This window comes from Aquarana catesbeiana, linkage group LG01, assembly GCF_042186555.1.
Source record: "Aquarana catesbeiana isolate 2022-GZ linkage group LG01, ASM4218655v1, whole genome shotgun sequence".
Lineage (NCBI taxonomy): Eukaryota > Metazoa > Chordata > Amphibia > Anura > Ranidae > Aquarana > Aquarana catesbeiana.
In genome coordinates, this window is record NC_133324.1 from 210,325,030 (window position 1) to 210,345,351 (window position 20,322).

Sequence of the window (20,322 nt, forward strand, 5' to 3'; positions counted from 1 at the left end):
CTGGGAGCGAACTTCTTTCGGTGGTGCAGCAGCTGGGTTAGGGAAATGTGCCTGGTACAAACTGACGTTGGTGTACCGAAAGCAGATTGCCCACAAGTACTTGGCTGTGACACACCTAATTCTACACCTTCATTCCTCTCAATGCAGGTCTCAGAGAGGACTGAAGGTATAGTGGGGTTGGAGATCTCAGCTGATGAGGAGCAAGGAGAGGTCCTCTTTATTCTTTGGTGTGGGTCTTTTAGATACGCTTGCCAACGAACTGCATGGCAGGTCAACATATGTCTGGTCAAGCATGTGGTGCCCAAGCTGGAGATGTTTTGGCCACGCGAGATACGCTTGAGACATATGTTGCAAATAGCAGCAGTGCGATCTGATGCACTCGTCTCAAAAAAGGCCCACACCAAAGAACTTTTGGAATAACGTGCAGAGACAGCAGCGCCCTGCACATGCGGAGCTTTGGGGTGTGATGTAGTCAGTGTGCTGCCCTTAGGCTGGCCCCTGGAGGGCATCCTGCCTCGTTGGTGATGTGCATCCTCCTCCTCCTCCTCTCTCCTATCAGGCACCCATATTGAGTCAGTGACCTCATCATCTCCTCCCTCCTCATCACTGGAGCAAACCTGGCAGTATGCTGCAGCAGGGGAGCATGATTGCCAGATTGCTGTCCTTCTTGGACACCCCCTCTGTCCGTGCTCACGTTACTGCCTTCATCTAGCTCAGTATCATCATCAGAGCCTTCTAAACACTGGGCATCCTCCTGGAGCATGTACCCAACACTGGTCAAACAGTTTGAGGGACTCCTCAGGAGGACATGGTGGGGCTAGGGAAGCCATTGAGCCGAGGAAAGAGGCCGCGTTGGCAGCTGCTTTGCCAGACAAAGTACCCTGAGCATGGGTGAGAGAGGATGAGGAGGATGAGTAAGGCTCGGTCATCCACTCGACCAAGTCTTCCACATGTTGCGGCTCAACACGGCCAGCTGCCGAAAAAAAGGCCAAGCGTGTCCCACGGCCACATGCTTATGAGGATGCACCGTCTCCACGACCAGCACTGTTGCCTCTAGACACAGAGCCTGCTTGCCCTCATTTATTGGCTTGTGACTGTCTGCCTCTCCTTGTTGGCCTTCCAGACATACTAATGGCCTGCAGTGAGATGTAGCTGCACTAAGCTGGGATATATATATATATATATATATATATATATATATATATATATATATATATATATATATTGATACTGCAGCTAGCAAAATCAACTGCCTGCCTGTAGTATTATTAGTATGAGAACACCAATCTTCTACAGGTAGCTTTAGCTGAACACTTTGCAGAGGTCGCACTACACTAACTTGAAGCTTTAGCTGAACAATTTGCAGAGGTCACACTACACTAACTTGTAGCTTTAGCTGAACACTGTGCAGAGGTCGCACTACACTAACTTGTAACTTTAGCTGAACACTGTGCAGAGGATGCACTACACTAACATTTAAATAATGTAGCTGCCTGCGGTAGTGATAGGATCAGGAAAACACCACCAACCTTCTACAGGTAGCTTTAGCTGAACACTGTGCAGAGGTCAAACTACACTAACTTGTAGCTTTAGCTGAACACTGTGCAGAGGTCGCACTACATGAACTTGTAGCTTAAGCTGAACACTGTGCAGAGGACGCACTACACTAACGTTTAAACAATGTAGCTGCCTGCGGTAGTGATAGGATCAGGAAAACACCACCAACCTTCTACAGGTAGCTTTAGCTGAACACTGTGCAGAGGTCGCACTACACTAACTTGTAGCTTTAGCTGAACACTGTGCAGAGGTCGCACTACACTAACTTGTAGCTTTAGCTGAACACTGTGCAGAGGTCACACTACACTAACTTGTAGCTTTAGCTGAACACTGTGCAGAGGTCGCACTACACTAACTTGTGGCTTTAGCTGAACACTGTGCAGAGGTTGCACTACACTAATGTGTAAATAATGTAGCTGCCTGCGGTAGTGATAGGATCAGGAAAACAACACCAACCTTCTACAGGTAGCTTTAGCTGAACACTGTGCAGAGGTCGCACTACACTAACTTGTAGCTTTAGCTGAACACTGTGCAGAGGTCGCACTACACTAACTTGTAGCTTTAGCTGAACACTGTGCAGAGGTCGCACTACACTAACTTGGAGCTTTAGCTAAACACTGTGCAGAGGTCGCACTACACTAACTTGTAGCTTTAGATGAACACTGTGCAGAGGTCGCACTACACTAACTTGTAGCTTTAGCTGAACACTGTGCAGAGGACACACTACACCAACGTTTAAATAATGTAGCTGCCTGCGGTAGTGATAGGATCAGGAAATCAGGATAGGATAGGATCAGGAAAACACCACCAACCTTCTACAGGTAGCTTTAGCTGGACACTGTGCAGAGGTCGCACTACACTAACATGTAAATAATGTAGCTGCCTGCGGTAGTGATAGGATCAGGAAAACACCACCAACATTCTACAGGTAGCTTTAGTTAAACACTGTACAGAGATTGCAATACACTAACGTGTAAATAATGTAGCTACCTGTGGTAGTGATATATACTGATACTGCAGCTAGCAAAATCAACTGCCTGCCTGTAGTATGAGAACACCACCAACCTTCTACAGGTAGCTTTAGCTGAACACTGTGCAGAGGTCGCACTACACTAATTTGGAGCTTTAGCTAAACACTGTGCAGAGGTCGCACTACACTAACTTGTAGCTTTAGCTGAACACTGTGCAGAGGTCGCACTACACTAACTTGTAGCTTTAGCTGAACACTGTGCAGAGGACGCACTACACTAACATTTAAATAATGTAGCTGCCTGCGGTAGTGATAGGATCAGGAAATCATGATAGGATAGGATCAGGAAAACACCACCAACCTTCTACAGGTAGGCTTAGCTGAACACTGTGCAGAGCTCGCACTACACTAACTTGTAGTTTTAGCTGAACACTGTGCAGAGCTTGCAAAAAACGAACTTGTAGCTTATTTAGCTGCCTGCGGTAGTGATAGGATCAGGAAAACACCACCAACCTTCTACAGGTAGCTTTAGGTGAACACTGTGCAGAGCTCGCAAAAAACTAACTTGTAGCTTATTTAGCTGACTGCGGTAGTGATAGGATCAGGAAAACACCACGAGCCTTCTACAGGTAGCTTTAGCTGAACACTGTGCAGAGCTTGCACTACACTAACTTGTAGCTTTAGCTGAACACTGTTCAGAGGACACACTACACTAACTTGTAGCTTTAGCTGAACACTGTGCAGAGGTCGCACTACACTAACTTGTAGTTTTAGCTGAACACTGTGAGGAGGACGCACTACACTAACTTGTAGCTTTAGCTGAACAATGTGCAGAGGTCGCACTACACTAACTCGTAGTTTTATCTGAACACTGTGAGGTGGACGCACTACGCTAACTTGTAGCTTTAGCTGAACACTGTTCAGAGGACGCACTACCCTAACTTGTAGCTTTAGCTGAACACTGTTCAGAGGACGCACTACACTAACTTGTGGCTTTAGCTGAACACTGTGCAGAGGTCGCACTACACTAACTTGTAGCTTTAGCTGAACACTGGGCAGAGGTCACACTAAACTAAATTGTAGCTTTAGCTGAACACTGTGAGGAGGACGCACTACACTAACTGTAAATAGTCTAGCTGCCTGACTGTGGTACTAATAGGATCAGAAGAACACCAGCAATTTTCTTCAGGTAGTTGTAAATACTGTAACAACACAAGCCTGCCTGTCAGTAATAACAGGAACAGATCTAGCTAAACTGAATACAGTGTATATATATATATATATATATATATATATATATATATATATATATATATATATATAATATATATATATATATATATATATATATATACAACACCTGGGATGCATATATATATACACAATACACTGTAAGTGCAGCTAACTGACTGACTGTCCTGCCTAATCTATCTAACTTAAATCAAATGACACTGTCTCTCTGTCTCTCAACGCCGGAACACACTACACAGGGCCGCCATGCAGGCGGCCTTATATAGTGTGGGGTGTGTACTAAATCCCCTAAGCCATAATTGTCCAAAGCCTCCTTGGCTTTGGCCAATTACGGCTCCCTGTTCAGACGGCGCTGTGATTGGCCAAGCATGTGGGTCATAGTGCATGCTTGGCCAATCATCAGCCAGCAATGCACTGCGATGCTGTAGTGAATTATGGGCCGTGACGCGCCACACGAATTTGGCACGAACAGCCCATATCGTTCGCAATTCGGTGAATGGGTGAACAGACGGTGTTCAAGTCGAGCACACGAAGCTCATCCCTAGTACCTCAAGTCACATGAAACTCACACCAAAGTAGTACAGGGATTACTTTGAAGTTGTTACAACTTGAAGTAGTACAGAAGTGGTTATCTTTGAGAATCATGGGGTACAACTTGTCATGCAACTTGGAGGTCCAAATTTCCTGGAAAATTCGCCCAACTGTGAATCAAGTCATATATATTTTAATAGAAAGGAGCTCTCATTTATATTTGCATAGTCCTTACAGATTTATATCAGCAGAACACATGCAGGAAGTGTGCACATGGGCCAGAAGCAAATGTGTGGTGATGCCAAACAAATCAATGAACCCCACCCACATCAAATCTAACTACCACATCCACCCCCACATTGAGTAAGCACAAGTACATATTCTACACTTACCCAGCAAATGAGCAGCACCTCCTCTTTGTTAAAGAGGGACCTCGCCATGTCCACCTAGATGGAGATCCTGACCAGCACAGGAACTTCTGGGTGATACAATGACTCATTTCCGGGTCAGAAGGTGAAACCACGCTCTTTTGATCGCAGCTGGAAATATTTGATCACAACCACAATTAGAATTTTTTTATTTGTGTTTATTTCCAGATATGCCAATCTGTATTTCTACATATAATGAGATTTGAACGTAAACTTAAGGGAGTTCGATAAGAAATGGTGTCCCTGGGATAGCAGCCAGTGAATTACAAAGACAAATGCCCAGTTTGAGCCCTGGTTCACATTGACAGTGGGAGGAAAGTGTGCGAGTTCAGCTGAACTTGCACGATTTCATTCCCACATGTTAGTCCCAACTGCGGGGGGATTTTCAGAGAGATCTGTGTAGATTTCTGCACTGATGTCAATAAAAATTGCACCCAAAGTCTCCAAAAAGTAGTACAGAAACTACTTTTGGAAATTGCGGTGCCACACAAATTAGAATGGTGCAATTGCCACCAATTTGACATGTCAAATCGCATGTCAGATTGCACCAATGTGAACCAGGGCTGACACATACAACACTGCCTATCTACCAGCTGAATTCATTACCTGCAATTCTCCACAGCTGTTATATATAAAGATTAGGGATGAGCTTCGAGTTCGAGTCAAACTCATGTTCGACTCGAACATCGGCTGTTCGCAAGTTCCCCGAACAGCAAACAATTTGGGGTGTCCGCGGTAAATTCGAATGCCGTGGAACACCCTTTAAAAGTCTATGGGAGAAATCAAAAGTGCTAATTTTAAAGGCTTATATTCATGGTATTGTCATAAAAAGTGTTTGGGGACCTGGGTCCTGCCCCAGGGGACAAGGATCAATGCAAAAAAAAGTTTTAAAAATGTCCGTTTTTTCTGGAGCAGTGATTTTAATAATGCTTAAAGTGAAACAATTAAAGTGTAATATCCCTTTAAATTTTGTACCTGGGGGGTGTCTATAGTATGCCTGTAAAGGGGCGCATGTTTCCTGTGTTTAGAACAGTCTGACAGCAAAATTACATTTCAAAGGAAAAAAAGTCATTTAAATCTACTCACGGCTATTAATGAATTGCTGGTCCCATACACATAAAAGTTCATTGATAAAAACGGCATGGGAATTCCCCACAGGGGAACCCTGAACCAAAATTAAAAAAAAAAAATGACGTGGGTGGTCTCTGATGAGAACACCGGAGGAAGAACCAGAAGAACCAGAAGAACCAGAAGAACCAGAAGAAGAAGAAGATGGAGGAAGAAACCGAAGGAAGATAGAAGATAAAAGAAAGAAGAAGAAGCATTTAAATAAAGGAATTGTCAAAAACTGTCTCTTGTCATTTTTAACATTGTTGACACTTTTTTATTGAAATGGTAGGGGTACAAGTACCCCCTTACCTTTTCACACAGGGGGGAGGACCTGGGATCTGGGGGTCCCCTTGTTAAAGGGGGCTTTCAGATTCCGATAAGCCCCCCGCCCGCAGACCCCCACAACCACCGGCCAGGGTTGTGAGGATGAGGCCCTTGTCCTCATCAACATGGGGACAAGGTGTTTTGGGGGGCCAATGTTCAGGGCATGTGGCCTGGTAAGGTTCAGGAGGGGGGGCGCTCTCTTGTCCCCCCCTCTTTTCCTGCGGCCTGTCAGGTTGCGTGCTCAGATAAGGGACTGGTATGGATTTTTGGGGGGGACCCCACGCTGTTTTTTTTTTAAATTTTGGTGCCAGGTTCCCCTTAAAATCCATACCAGACCTGAAGGGCCTGGTATGGAATTTAGAGGGACCCCCACATCATTTTTTTTTAAATTTTGGTTCGGAGTTTAAATGACTTTTTTTCCTTTGAAATGTTATACTGTTCTAAACACAGGAAACATGCGCCCCTTTACAGGCATACTATAGACACCCCCCAAGTACGAAATTTAAAGGGATATTACACTTTCATTGTTTCACTTTTTTTTTAAAAATATTTATTGAGTTTTACAAAATGCAGTAGTATAAAACAAAACAGAGTACACAATGACCATAAAGCAGGAACACGCAAATTCTTTAAACATCAAATTTGTTTTATACCGAAACCCAGGTGGGAGGGAAGGGGGGGGTTAGTAATTTTCATTTACCAACTTGTCAGGGTTATTTATCAATATAATGCCCGAGAGGCTGTACCTTATACCTTTGTACCTTCAGGAGTGGAAGCAACGTTTGGACATAGCTAGCTAGATAACATCTAATATGGTCTAGTTAAAACAATAAAATTAAATGACAATGCTGAGGTGGAATATACAAAAATAGTGGATGTCAAGGAGCGTTAAGGGATTGTGAGCATCTTACGGTGGCTCAAAAGTAGAGATGTCAGGAACTTGAGGTATTTTGAGGTTTCCAAGTGAGTTGATAAGATCTCTCTTTAGGTACCAATCCGTGAAGCGGAATGGGTGCATTATATCTTGTATTGTTTGTTAAGTAAATGTGGCTTCCATATATCTTCTCCATCTCTTGAAGAAACGTGAGGTAGAGCGAAAGTTCTATGTGATGGTGTCTAGTCTTTCCAAATAAAAGAGTGAAGACATGGCTTTTTTAACCACCGGTAAATTAGGTGGTGTTGCTGTGATCCAATGAGACATAATAGTCCTACGGGCAACTAGGAGACATATATAGGCCCAATGTGGTATGTTTTGTAAGTCCATCGCTGAGGAGGAGGAAGATAATGGTGGTATACTGAACAAGCATAAGAGACAATCTTTGGTTATCCGCGTGTTATTGATTTTGTTGATGTAGGCTATCACAGCGTTCCAATAGGTAGCGACAGTAGTGCAGTCCCAAAGTCGGTGAAGCGGTGTGGGGCGAGGTGTGGAACACCAGAGACACTGCGCTTGAGATGGGTCTGTTTTGTTGAAGCAAAATGGGAAGTAAGCCCTATGGATAGTTTTAAATTGCGTCTCACGCCATTCTGATGTTATAAGTTTGTGGATATGCCTGTAGCCCTCAAGGATTTTTTCCGGCAGGTCATTGTCACATAGAAAGGTGAGCCCATTTTTGGAATGGTTTGAGGCAGTATTTCCGTGTTTGGTGTTGTACGAGGTGGGAGTAAATATTGGAGATAGAATAATCCTTGCTCTTAAGTATATTGTCAATGAATGATGTTTGAAAAGGATTGGACTCAGACCCACAGCAAGATCTTAAATAATCGATGAGTTGGTGATAAAAGAAAATGTGTGTTGGTGGTAGCGAGAATTCCCGCATCAGGGTTTGAAAGGGTTTAAATTTACCTGGTTTGTCCTGGTAGATGGAGGTTATGTTCGTAAGGCCCCTGGTTTTCCATTGATTAAAAGCTTCATGCAAAGTGGATGGAAGGAACATACAGTTTCCTTGGATTTTTAAGTGGCGAGAGACATTAGAGGGCAGTCCAAGTAATTTCCTGACCTCTCTCCAAGTGATGACTGTATCCCTGAGAAGTACACTTGTCTTGAGGTGGGGAGGCAAATTATTAGGATTAGAATGAAGTATGGCTGAAAGATCATATGGGGAAACCATAGCATCTTCAAGTGCAAAGTTGGAGTATTTAGATCCTCCAGTCAACCAATCTAGGCCCTGTCTAAGCAAGCTAGGTTATAAAAACGTATATTGGGGAGTACCGCCCCACCCTCGCCCTTCGGGAGACATAGTTTTTGTAGCGTAATGCGTTTTTTTTGTGAGACCAAATAAAAAAAGTTAGTGCTTTCTGGATTTTTTGAACATCAGAGTGTCTCAACAAAAGAGGTATGGTGTGCATTGGGTAAAGCAGGCGCGCAAAGGACACCATTTTAAAAAGGTGGCATCTCCCAAAAAGCAAGAGGGGGAGGGCCCCCAAGCTTCCAACTCCATCACAATTTTGGTTTTATTGTTTCACTTTAAGCATTATTAAAATCACTGCTCCCGAAAAAACGGCCATTTTTACTTTCAATAGTTTTTATTGAGAAAGCAACAAAAGAGATGATCAAGATTACAGGTACAACCAAAGTGCAACAGTTACCAAGATAGTAGCAGACAGAGCATAAAATACATTTAAGACAGAGAAACATATGTTGTCAGCATTAAGTTAAGTCCAATAAGATAGACTCCGATAAGAGGGGACACTCCTCTACCCCAGCACCCCTCATGGGAACTCGCTGTGCCGGGAGGGGAGGTCCACCTCTCAGGAGAAGCCAGACCACTAAAACTATGATATATGATGTAATAAAAGTGAAGCAAAACCGTTAGAAGGAAGAGTGAATTCAAATATGAAGTGTCTATCATGAATATTGAACCCAGAATGTTGGGATAACTACAGAGCTTATGGTGAAAGTTGCATGTGGCTGTCCAATAAGTGGAGGAAATCGAACCATAGGTCCAATCTGCATTAAATTAGCTTTGGTAACCATCTGAAGAAGCCTATCACCTGTAAATAAGGAATGGGCAGAAGTAGCTTCTCCAAGTGTTAGCAAAGTAGTCGAACCTGTATGCCAAGAATCAAAAGTATTGAAGAAGATAGGGAAGAGGAGAGAAGAGAAAAGAGAGGGTAGAGAAGAAAGGGATGATACATCCTAAGACGGTGCGGTACTCGCTCAGCTACAGAGGTCCGGGTGATGGAGATGCCAAGGGCGGTGGAGATAAGTATCTAGTCCATGGGTCCCAGACAGCATCGTGTTTAGAGGTAGTGTCCAGGAGAATGCTAACCATTTTCTCTTGGGCCATGATCCATGAAATCTTTCTCTTAACCAAGAGAAAGGAAACAGTTGGTCTTTTCCAGGCCCGTGCAATCGTGAGCTTGGTCCCTAGGAAAATGAACATAATTAGTCGTTGGACTAATTTAGGGGTTTTTGGGCAGGGAAAGTTTAGGAGAGCTAGCTGAGGATACTTTTGGATTGGTAATCCCGTTATTTTCCTAATGATAGTAAAGATCCTATTCCATAGGCCCCTGAGACTGAGGCAGTCCCACCAAATGTGTAGCATGGACCCAATATGCCCACAATTACGAAAACACAAAGGGGAAGCGCTTGGGTAGATTTTGGAGGGTTTGAAAGGGACCATATACCACCGCATGAGGACTTTCATATTTGCTTCAATTAAAGCTATATTCAAAATGCCCTTAGATGCTGCAGTAGAAGCTCTATGCCATTCTTCAACACTCCATGTGTGTTGTAGATCATTTTCCCACTCCCTCATGAAGAGTGATTTGGTCTCAGCCTTAGCAAGTGATCGGTAAATCACCGAAATCCCGCCCCCCTGCTCCACAGCTTGACCACCCCACCGTTCACATTCCGTGATCGAAAGTGGGGTGTGATTGGGGGACCTAAGAGACTGCAGAAAGTGAAATATCTGTCTGTATCGAAACCTTTCTGTGTTGGGCATGTCTAGTTTGTTAGTGCAGTGGGCCAGAGTGAGGGGTCCCGTAGTGTTAGCAAAATGTCCTATTCTATAAATCTCCTTATCTAGCCACCACTGGAACGCTTTTATGTCCATGCCAAGAGGAAAAAGAGGATTTTGGAAAATGTGAGACAAGGGATGCCAGTGAGATACTATTTGAGGATTGCTTTTGAGAGAGTCCCGCATTGTCAGGGAGTGGGAAAGTGTAGGGACCATGATGGCAGGTCTAGAGCTAGACGGGGACCAGATGATGTCATCTAAAGTAAATTGAGGGATAGCCTGTCGTTCCATATGTACCCAATCTGGGTGAGCAACCCTAGAGTATGCAATGGAGAGTTGGGAAAGTTGTGCTACCTGATGATACCAGAGAAGATTAGGTAGACCCACTCTTCCTTGATCCCTGCTCCTGAACAGGGTCTCCTTGGAAATCCTATGTCCCTTCGCACCCCATGTAAATTTAATAATTTTAGATTGAAATTTCCTGAGGTGATCCTTGGGAACAGGTATTGGCAGGGACCTAAATAGATAAAGGATGCGTGGTAGTAGAGTCATTTTCACCGAATTGACCTAACCAGGATAGCTCCATTTTATCCCATTGTGATAAGTCCTCTCCCAGTTTACGAAAAAGCGGGGGGAAATTTGCATTATAGAGATTGTCAATTGATGCTGTAAGATTGATACCCAGATAGGGGATCATTGTCTCCCCCGAACCGAATCGGAAGCTGTTTTTGAGCAGGGCTATCATGGATGTTAGTTAATGTTTAGTGCCATAGATTTAGAGTAATTAACCCTAAGGCCAGATACCTTGTCAAAGTCATCGAGCACCCTGCATAGGTTTGGCACAGATGTAAGTGGCGAGGTGATGAAAAGCAACACATCATCGGCAAAGAGAGCGCACTTGTGGGTTTGTGGGCCACAGCATACTCCATGTATGTCTGGATTATCCTGGATGGCGATAGCCAGTGTCTCGATGACCACGGCAAAAACCAATGGGGACAAAGGGCAACCTTGTCTAGTGCCATTTAAAATTGGGAAATGATGCGAATAATAACCCTGCATTTTAACTTGTGCTACCGGAGTGGAGTATAGTGCTCCTATTATATTCATAAAGGATTGACCAAAACCCCACTTCTTTAGTATCAGGAACAGGAAGGCCCAGGAGACAGAGTCAAAAGCTTTCATTAGATCCAGAGAAAGCATGAATCCCTGCGGAGGGGTCCCTTGTCCCAGCCAGATTTTAGTAATCTCTATAGCTCTCCTGATCTGATCTGGACCCTGTCTCTCAGGAATAAAGCCCACCTGATCCCTATGAATATATAGGCTAATAAAGGACGATATTCTATTAGCTAAGATTTTAGTTAAGATTTTTAGATCATTGTTGATCAATGATATGGGCCGGTAATTAGCTGTGCAGCTAGTGTCCTTGCCTGGTTTTGGTAGTACTGTAATGAAGGCTGAATTGAGCGTCTTGTCTAGTTGTCCCCCGGCTCGAAGCTGATTAAAAAAGGGGGCTAGATATGGAGAAAGCAGCGGGAAGAAATGTTTGTAGTACGGGGCTGAAAAGGGATCAGAGTCATTTTTAAAGTTATGAAAGACCTGGGAGACTTCCTCCGCAGAAATAGGGTTTTCCAAACTGTCCCTATGGTGCTCCCGGAGCTTAGGGATCTTCAGTGAACTGAAGTAGGAATCAATTAGGCTAGATGAGGGTTCATTCCCATGAGTAGGGATGAGCCGAACACCCCCCTGTTCGGTTCGCACCAGAACATGCGAACAGGAAAAAAGTTTGTTCGAACATGCGAACACCGTTAAAGTCTATGGGACACGAACATGAATAATCAAAAGTGCTAATTTTCAAGGCTTATATGCAAGTTATTGTCATAAAAAGTGTTTGGGGACCTGGGTCCTGCCCCAGGGGACATGGATCAATGCAAAAAAAAGTTTTAAAAACGGCCGTTTTTTCAGGAGCAGTGATTTTAATAATGCTTAAAGTCAAACAATAAAAGTGTAATATCCCTTTAAATTTCGTACCTGGGGGGTGTCTATAGTGTGCCTGTAAAGGGGCGCATGTTTCCTGTGTTTAGAACAGTCTGACAGCAAAATGACATTTTGAAGGAAAAAACTCATTTAAAACTACCCGCGGCTATTGCATTGCCGACAATACACATAGAAGTTCATTGATAAAAACGGCATGGGAATTCCCCAAAGGGGAACCCCGAACCAAAATTAAAAAAAAAAAATGACGTGGGGGTCCCCCTAAATTCCATACCAGGCCCTTCAGGTCTGGTATGGATATTAAGGGGAACCCCGGCCAAAATTTAAAAAAAAAAATGACGTGGGGTTCCCCCTAAATTCCATACCAGACCCTTCAGGTCTGGTATGGATTTTAAGGGGAACCCCGCGCCAAAAAAAAAAAAAAAAACGGCGTGGGGTCCCCCCAAAAATCCATACCAGACCCTTATCCGAGCACGCAACCTGGCAGGCCGCAGGAAAAGAGGGGGGGACGAGAGTGCGGCCCCCCCTCCCTCCTGAACCGTACCAGGCCACATGCCCTCAACATTGGGAGGGTGCTTTGGGGTAGCCCCCCAAAACACCTTGTCCCCATGTTGATGAGGACAAGGGCCTCATCCCCACAACCCTGGCCGGTGGTTGTGGGGGTCTGCGGGCGGGGGGCTTATCGGAATCTGGAAGCCCCCTTTAACAAGGTGACCCCCAGATCCCGGCCCCCCCCTGTGTGAAATGGTAAGGGGGTACATAAGTACCCCTACCATTTCACGAAAAAAGTGTCAAAAATGTTAAAAATGACAAGAGACAGTTTTTGACAATTCCTTTATTTAAATGCTTCTTCTTTCTTCTATCTTCCTTCATCTTCTGGTTCTTCTGGCTCTTCTGGTTCTTCTGGTTCTTCCTCCGGCGTTCTCGTCCAGCATCTCCTCCGCGGCGTCTTCTGTCTTCTTCTCCTCGGGCCGCTCCGCACCCATGGCATGGGGGGGAGGCTCCCGCTCTTCTCTTCTTCTTTTCTTCTTTTCTTCTTTTCTTCTCTTCTTCTCTTCTTCTTCATTTTCTTCTCCGGGCCGCTCCGCAATCCATGCTGGCATGGAGGGAGGCTCCCGCTGTGTGACGGCGCTCCTCGTCTGACAGTTCTTAAATAACGGGGGGGCGGGGCCACCCGGTGACCCCGCCCCCCTCTGACGCACGGTGACTTGACGGGACTTCCCTGTGACGTCACGGGGAATGCCACAGGGAAGTCCCGTCAAGTCACCGTGCGTCAGAGGGGGGCGGGGTCACCGGGTGGCCCCGCCCCCCGTTATTTAAGAACTGTCAGACGAGGAGCGCCGTCACACAGCGGGAGCCTCCCTCCATGCCAGCATGGATTGCGGAGCGGCCCGGAGAAGAAAATGAAGAAGAAGAGAAGAAGAGAAGAAAAGAAGAAAAGAAGAAAAGAAGAAAAGAAGAAAAGAAGAAGAGAAGAAGAGAAGAGCGGGAGCCTCCCCCCCATGCCATGGGTGCGGAGCGGCCCGAGGAGAAGAAGACAGAAGACGCCGCGGAGGAGATGCTGGACGAGAACGCCGGAGGAAGAACCAGAAGAACCAGAAGAGCCAGAAGAACCAGAAGATGAAGGAAGATAGAAGAAAGAAGAAGCATTTAAATAAAGGAATTGTCAAAAACTGTCTCTTGTCATTTTTAACATTTTTGACACTTTTTTCGTGAAATGGTAGGGGTACTTATGTACCCCCTTACCATTTCACACAGGGGGGGGGCCGGGATCTGGGGGTCACCTTGTTAAAGGGGGCTTCCAGATTCCGATAAGCCCCCCGCCCGCAGACCCCCACAACCACCGGCCAGGGTTGTGGGGATGAGGCCCTTGTCCTCATCAACATGGGGACAAGGTGTTTTGGGGGGCTACCCCAAAGCACCCTCCCAATGTTGAGGGCATGTGGCCTGGTACGGTTCAGGAGGGAGGGGGGGCCGCACTCTTGTCCCCCCCTCTTTTCCTGCGGCCTGCCAGGTTGCGTGCTCGGATAAGGGTCTGGTATGGATTTTTGGGGGGACCCCACGCCGTTTTTTTTTTTTTTTTTGGCGCGGGGTTCCCCTTAAAATCCATACCAGACCTGAAGGGTCTGGTATGGAATTTAGGGGGAACCCCACGTCATTTTTTTTTTAAATTTTGGCCGGGGTTCCCCTTAATATCCATACCAGACCTGAAGGGCCTGGTATGGAATTTAGGGGGACCCCCACGTCATTTTTTTTTTAAATTTTGGTTCGGGGTTCCCCTTTGGGGAATTCCCATGCCGTTTTTATCAATGAACTTCTATGTGTATTGTCGGCAATGCAATAGCCGCGGGTAGTTTTAAATGAGTTTTTTCCTTCAAAATGTCATTTTGCTGTCAGACTGTTCTAAACACAGGAAACATGCGCCCCTTTACAGGCACACTATAGACACCCCCCAGGTACGAAATTTAAAGGGATATTACACTTTTATTGATTGACTTTAAGTATTATTAAAATCACTGCTCCTGAAAAAACGGCCGTTTTTAAAACTTTTTTTTGCATTGATCCATGTCCCCTGGGGCAGGACCCAGGTCCCCAAACACTTTTTATGACAATAACTTGCATATTAGCCTTTAAAATTAGCACTTTTGATTTCTCCCATAGACTTTTAAAGGGTGTTCCGCGGCATTCGAATTTGCCGCGAACACCCCAAATTGTTCGCTGTTCGGTGAACTTGCGAACAGCCAATGTTCAAGTCGAACATGAGTTCGACTCGAACTCGAAGCTCATCCCTACCCATGAGTACTGTATAAGGATCTGTAGAAATCATGAAAGGATTCCATAATTTTATGGGGATTTTGGGATAGGGAACCATTGCTTAATCGTATCTTAGGTAAAGCGCGCACCCTCAACCTAGGAGTCAGCCTGTGTGCCAGCATGGCTCCTAGCTTGTCCTTTTGGTGAAAAACCCCCCCTACATCCCATCTCAAACTTTTCTCCGCAATGGTCGTGAGGGACAAATTAAGAGCCATGCGTGCGGATTCAAGACTAGCTGCCGAATCCAAAGTGGGGTTGCGTTTATGTTGCTTACTTAAATGAGAGAATTCCTTTTCCATTCTGGCTATTTCTAATTTGCGGGCTTTGCTTATTCTAGCGGACATTTGGATCAGTTTACCACCTACATAGGTTTTGTGAGCTGCCCACAAGGTGGTGGGAGAGATACTATCAAGGTCATTATGCAAGAAATATTCCTGGATATCTTTTTCAATTTCACGGACATGGGAGGGATTGCTAATTAGGGAGGCGTTTAATTTCCAATGAAACCTGTGGTGAAGAGTCAATGGTTTGTGTATGATTAGGAGGAGGAAAGAGTGGTCCGACCAGACAGAGTCCTTAATGATTGCTTTTCGCACTAGCAGGGTATGTTTTTGCATAATGAAAAAGTGATCAATTCTGGCAAATGTATTGTGGGGACTGGAATAGTGCGAATAGTCCCGAGTTCCAGGATTTAGTTCCCTCCAGGCGTCCACCAGACCCTGTTGGAAAATCTGTCTGGCTACATTGAGACTCTGTCTGGTTGGACGCACACCATCCTTTCCCAGGGGCCAGGATTTATCCTTTCCTGCGTCAATTGCTATGTTCGAATCTCCGCCAAATAGGACCATGCCCTCCAGCATTGGAGCTAAGGTGAGAAAGAGGGATTGAAAAAATTTGGATTGTCCTCGATTAGGTGCATAATATGAGATTAGGGAGTAAAGCTGGTCATCAATGAGTCCCTTCACTAGAATGAACCTGCCATCAGGGTCCATAAATTCTGAAGTCAGTGAAAATTGTGTTTTGCGGGAAAAGAAAATACCTACCCCTCTGTTTTTTTTGTCAGAATTGGCAAGGTAGAATGTAGGGAATTTGGCATGTATGAAAGACGGAGCGTAAGATCTTGGAAATTGTGTTTCCTGGAGGAATAGTATGTCTATTTTTTGGTCATGATAATATTGAAAGACTTTCCGACGCTTAATTGGGGAGTTAAGCCCCTGTATGTTTTGTGAAGCAAAGCGCAGGGCCTGTGTGGAAATGGTGTGGTCAGCCATGGAGCAGTGTATGCCGAGACACCAGTAAACCCCAATCACCTACCTTCCAATGGAGGGGTGGTACGTGCTTATGTTCCGACCTCAAGACCATTAGATCACGATCCCAGGTCCTGCAGGCAAGTGAGACCGCACACGTCACTGAAAAGAATAAAAATTTAGTAAAGGGTATAAGAGAGAAAGAGAGCAGAAGAATAGTAGGAAAAAAAAGAAGGATTCAGGGATATGGGAGAAATGCGTTCACCATATCCCGAGATACAAATATGGTACCCCCAACTAGTGGAGGAGATCCCAACCAGGAGCAGGAAGAAAGGCAATCCGGCTCTGAGGGTAGGATGAGGCAGAAAGGTACCGGTCCGTGCACAGCACCCCCAAAAACAATGGTAATGAACAATTTATAACATGTTAGGACACACTCCCTTCCCCAACTATAACTGAGAACTAAACCTGTAAAGGTAGGATCAGGGAGGATCACAACTTAAAATGGTCACAAAGGGCAAAAAAAAAAAAAAACCCAAAGAGAGGATCAAAAATGATCAAGACCAGTAAGGCGCCTTTCCAAGAAAGAGGCCTGTATGGTGAAGGGGCCAGGCATGTCCGCATCCCATAAAGGAATGAGAAAGGGAAAAAAGCAAGTGGGTCTGGTAGTTCATGTAGCAGAGCCTTCCTTGGCTTTCTTGTACTTGGGTGTTTGCCACGTAGATGTGAGAGGACTGGATGGAGGTGGCCATTTGGTCAGGCTTGATGGAGATGACTGCATCAGTGATGTTGGGTCAGTGAGCAGAAGTCCCAGTTTTTTCAGCAAAAGTTCTCCTTCCGCGAGTGTAGAGAATTTGAAGGGCTTGCCGTTAAATTCAAATTTCAGGCTCAGCGGGAAAAGCCACCAGTATTTAATATTTTTCTGTGTTAGGACATTCAAAAGGGGTTTGAGTGCTCGCCTTCTCTGAATAGTATAGGGAGAAATATCGGCATAAACTTGAACTGTATAACCCAGAAGCTGAATTTGAGGCATGGTGCGAGCTCTCCTCATGACTTCCTCTTTAACATTATAGTAATGAGGTTTCACCACAATGTCCCGAGGTAGACCATCCGAGCGAGGGAGACCTAGGGCTCTGTGGGCCCGATCGAGTTCCAATCTGTGGGCTCTGATGTCAGGTATCAGGTTTTTGATGAGAGAGTGTACTACTTCCGGAATGTCTGTGAAAGTCTCAGGAAGGCCTCTGATCCTGAAGTTCAGCCTTCTGGACCTATTTTCAAGGTCATCAATTTTGGCGATGGTCCCCTATAACTGTTCATGTAGTTCCTGAAAGCAATCTGTATTTTGATTGACCCGATCGATTGTGGCGTCCATTTTATTTTTAATATGCTCAATGCGTGAGCCCAGGAGATGAAGGTCTGATTTAATATCTGAGGTGATATCTGAAGTGATTTTAGCAGCAGTTTGAGGAAGTCCTTTATCAAGCATTTCTGCAAATTTAGTGAAGAGCATAGAGATATCATGGGGATATGAGGTGATCTGGCCCATATCCTGTTGCTGTATGCTAGGCCTTTGTGAGGCTGAGACAGTGAGTGGCAGGTTCATTCCATCCAGGGTCTGATCAAGCAGGGATAATGTGGAGGCAGGAGACGCTGGTTCTAGTATAGGTTGAAGCAGAGGGTCCTCTCCACATACCTCTTTATGAAGAGCAGCTCTCCAGGGAGAAGAAGCTGCTGTGTCTGTGTGTGCAGCATCGTGAGTGTGCCGTTCCGCTGCCATCTTAGGTGTCTCTGCGGCTTCCTGCAAGGCCATGTAACAGTCTGTGGGAGTCCTTTTAGGCGGACCGATCCCTCCAGATTTGTGCCTGAGGGTTGCCCGTGTGATCCGGTCCTGATTATGGGTGTGGGGGGAGAGTGTGTCCGTTGCGGGGAGCGCCGAAGGCTCGGAGCGGGACGAAGCTCTGTGATCAGGCGTCCATGTCACAGAGCGCCGCGCATACGCCTTTTTCCCCTGGGGCAGGACCCAGGTCCCCAAACACTTTTTATGACAATAACTTGCATATAAGCCTTTAAAATTAGCACTTTTGATTATTCATGTTCGTGTCCCATAGACTTTAACGGTGTTCGCGTATTCGAACAAATTTTTTGCCTGTTCGCAAATTCTGGTGCGAACCGAACAGGGGGGTGTTTGGCTTATCCCTAATAAAGATTCCACCTTTATCATTTACTTGCAGGTGTGCTGAAGAGATTTTGATGTTTGTTTGATGTTTTTTTTGGTGCACAAATACATATAGTTACATAGTTACATAGTAGATGAGGTCAAAAAAAGACACAAGTCCATCAAGTCCAACCTATGTATGTGATTATATGTCATTATTACATTGTATATCCCTGTATGTTGAGGTCGTCCAGGTGCTTATTTTCTTGAAACTATCGATGCCCCCCCGCTGAGACCACCGCCTGTCCCTATTGTGGGGTCACCAGTATGGTATTTGTATATTGAAATCATATCCCCTCTCAAGCGTCTCTTTTTCAGAGAGAATAAGTTCAGTTCTCACAACCTTTCCTCATAACTAATATCCTCCAGACCCTTTATTAGCTTTGTTACCCTTCTTTGTACTCGCTCCATTTCCAGGACATCCTTCCTGAGGACTGGTGCCCAGAACTGGACAGCATGCTTTAGGTGCGGCCGGACCAGAGTCTTTTAGAGCGGGAGAATTATCGTTTTATCTTTGAAATTAATCCCCTTTTTAATGCATGCCAATATTCTGTTTGCTTTGTTAGCAGCAGCTTGGCTTTGCATGCCATTGCTTAGCCTATCATCTACTAGGACCCCCAGGTCCTTTTCCATCCTGGATTCCCCCAGAGGTTCTCCCCCAATGCATACATTGCTTTCATATTTTTGCCACCCAAATGCATTATTTTACATTTTTCTACATTGAACCTCATTTGCCATGTAGTTGCCCACCCCATTAATTTGTAAATATCTTTTTGCAAGGTTTCCACATCCTGCGGAGAAGTTATTGCCCTGCTTAGCTCAGTATCATCCGCAAATACAGAGATTGAACTGTTTACCCCATCCTCCAGGTCGTTTATGAACAAATTAAACAGGATTTGTCCCAGCACAGAACCCTGGGGGACCCCACTACCCACCCCTGACCATTCTGAGTATTCCCCATTTATCACCACCCTCTGAACTTGCCCTTGTAGCCAGTTTTCAATCCATGTACTCACCCTATGGTCCATGCCAACAGACCTTATTTTGTAAAGTAAATGTTTATGGGGAACTGTGTCAAATGCTTTTGCAAAATCCAGATACACCACATCTACAGGCCTTCCTTTATCTAGATGGCAACTCACCTCCTCATAGAAGGTTAATAGGTTGGTTTGGCAAGAGCGATTCTTCATGAATCCATGCTGATTACTGCTAATGATACTGTTCTCGTTACTAAAATCTTGTATATAGTCTTTATCATCCCCTCCAAGAGTTTACATACTATTGATGTTAGGGTAACTGGTCTGTAATTCCCAGGTATGTATTTTGGGTCCTTTTTAAATATTGGTGCTACATTGGCTTTTCTCCAGTCAGCTGGTACCATTCCAGTCAGTAGACTGTCAGTAAAAATTAGGAACAATGGTCTGGCAATTACTTAACTGAGTTCCCTAAGTACCCTCAGATACAAGCCATCTGGTCCTGGTGATTTATTAATGTTAAGTTTCCCAAGTCTAATTTTAATTCTGTCCTCTGTTAACCATGGAGGTGCTTCCTGTGATGTGTCATGAGGATAAACACTGCAGTTTTGGTTACTGAAGCCCCCCAATTCCCTTGTGAAGACTGAGGAGAAGAATAAATTCGATACCCTTGGTCTGTCCTCCCTTTTTTACTGTTTACATACTTAAAGAATTTCTTGGGATTTTTTTGCTCTCCTCCGCTATGTGTCTTTCATGTTCTATCTTAGCCTTCCTTATTGCACCCTTACATTTCTTGTTGCATTCTTTATAAAGTCTGAATGCTGAGGTGATCCCTCAACCTTCTATTTTTCGAAGGCCTTCTCCTTTGCTTTTATATGCATTTTTATATTGGAGTTAAGCCATCTAGGAATTTTGTTCGCTCTTTTAAATTTATTGCCCAATGGGAT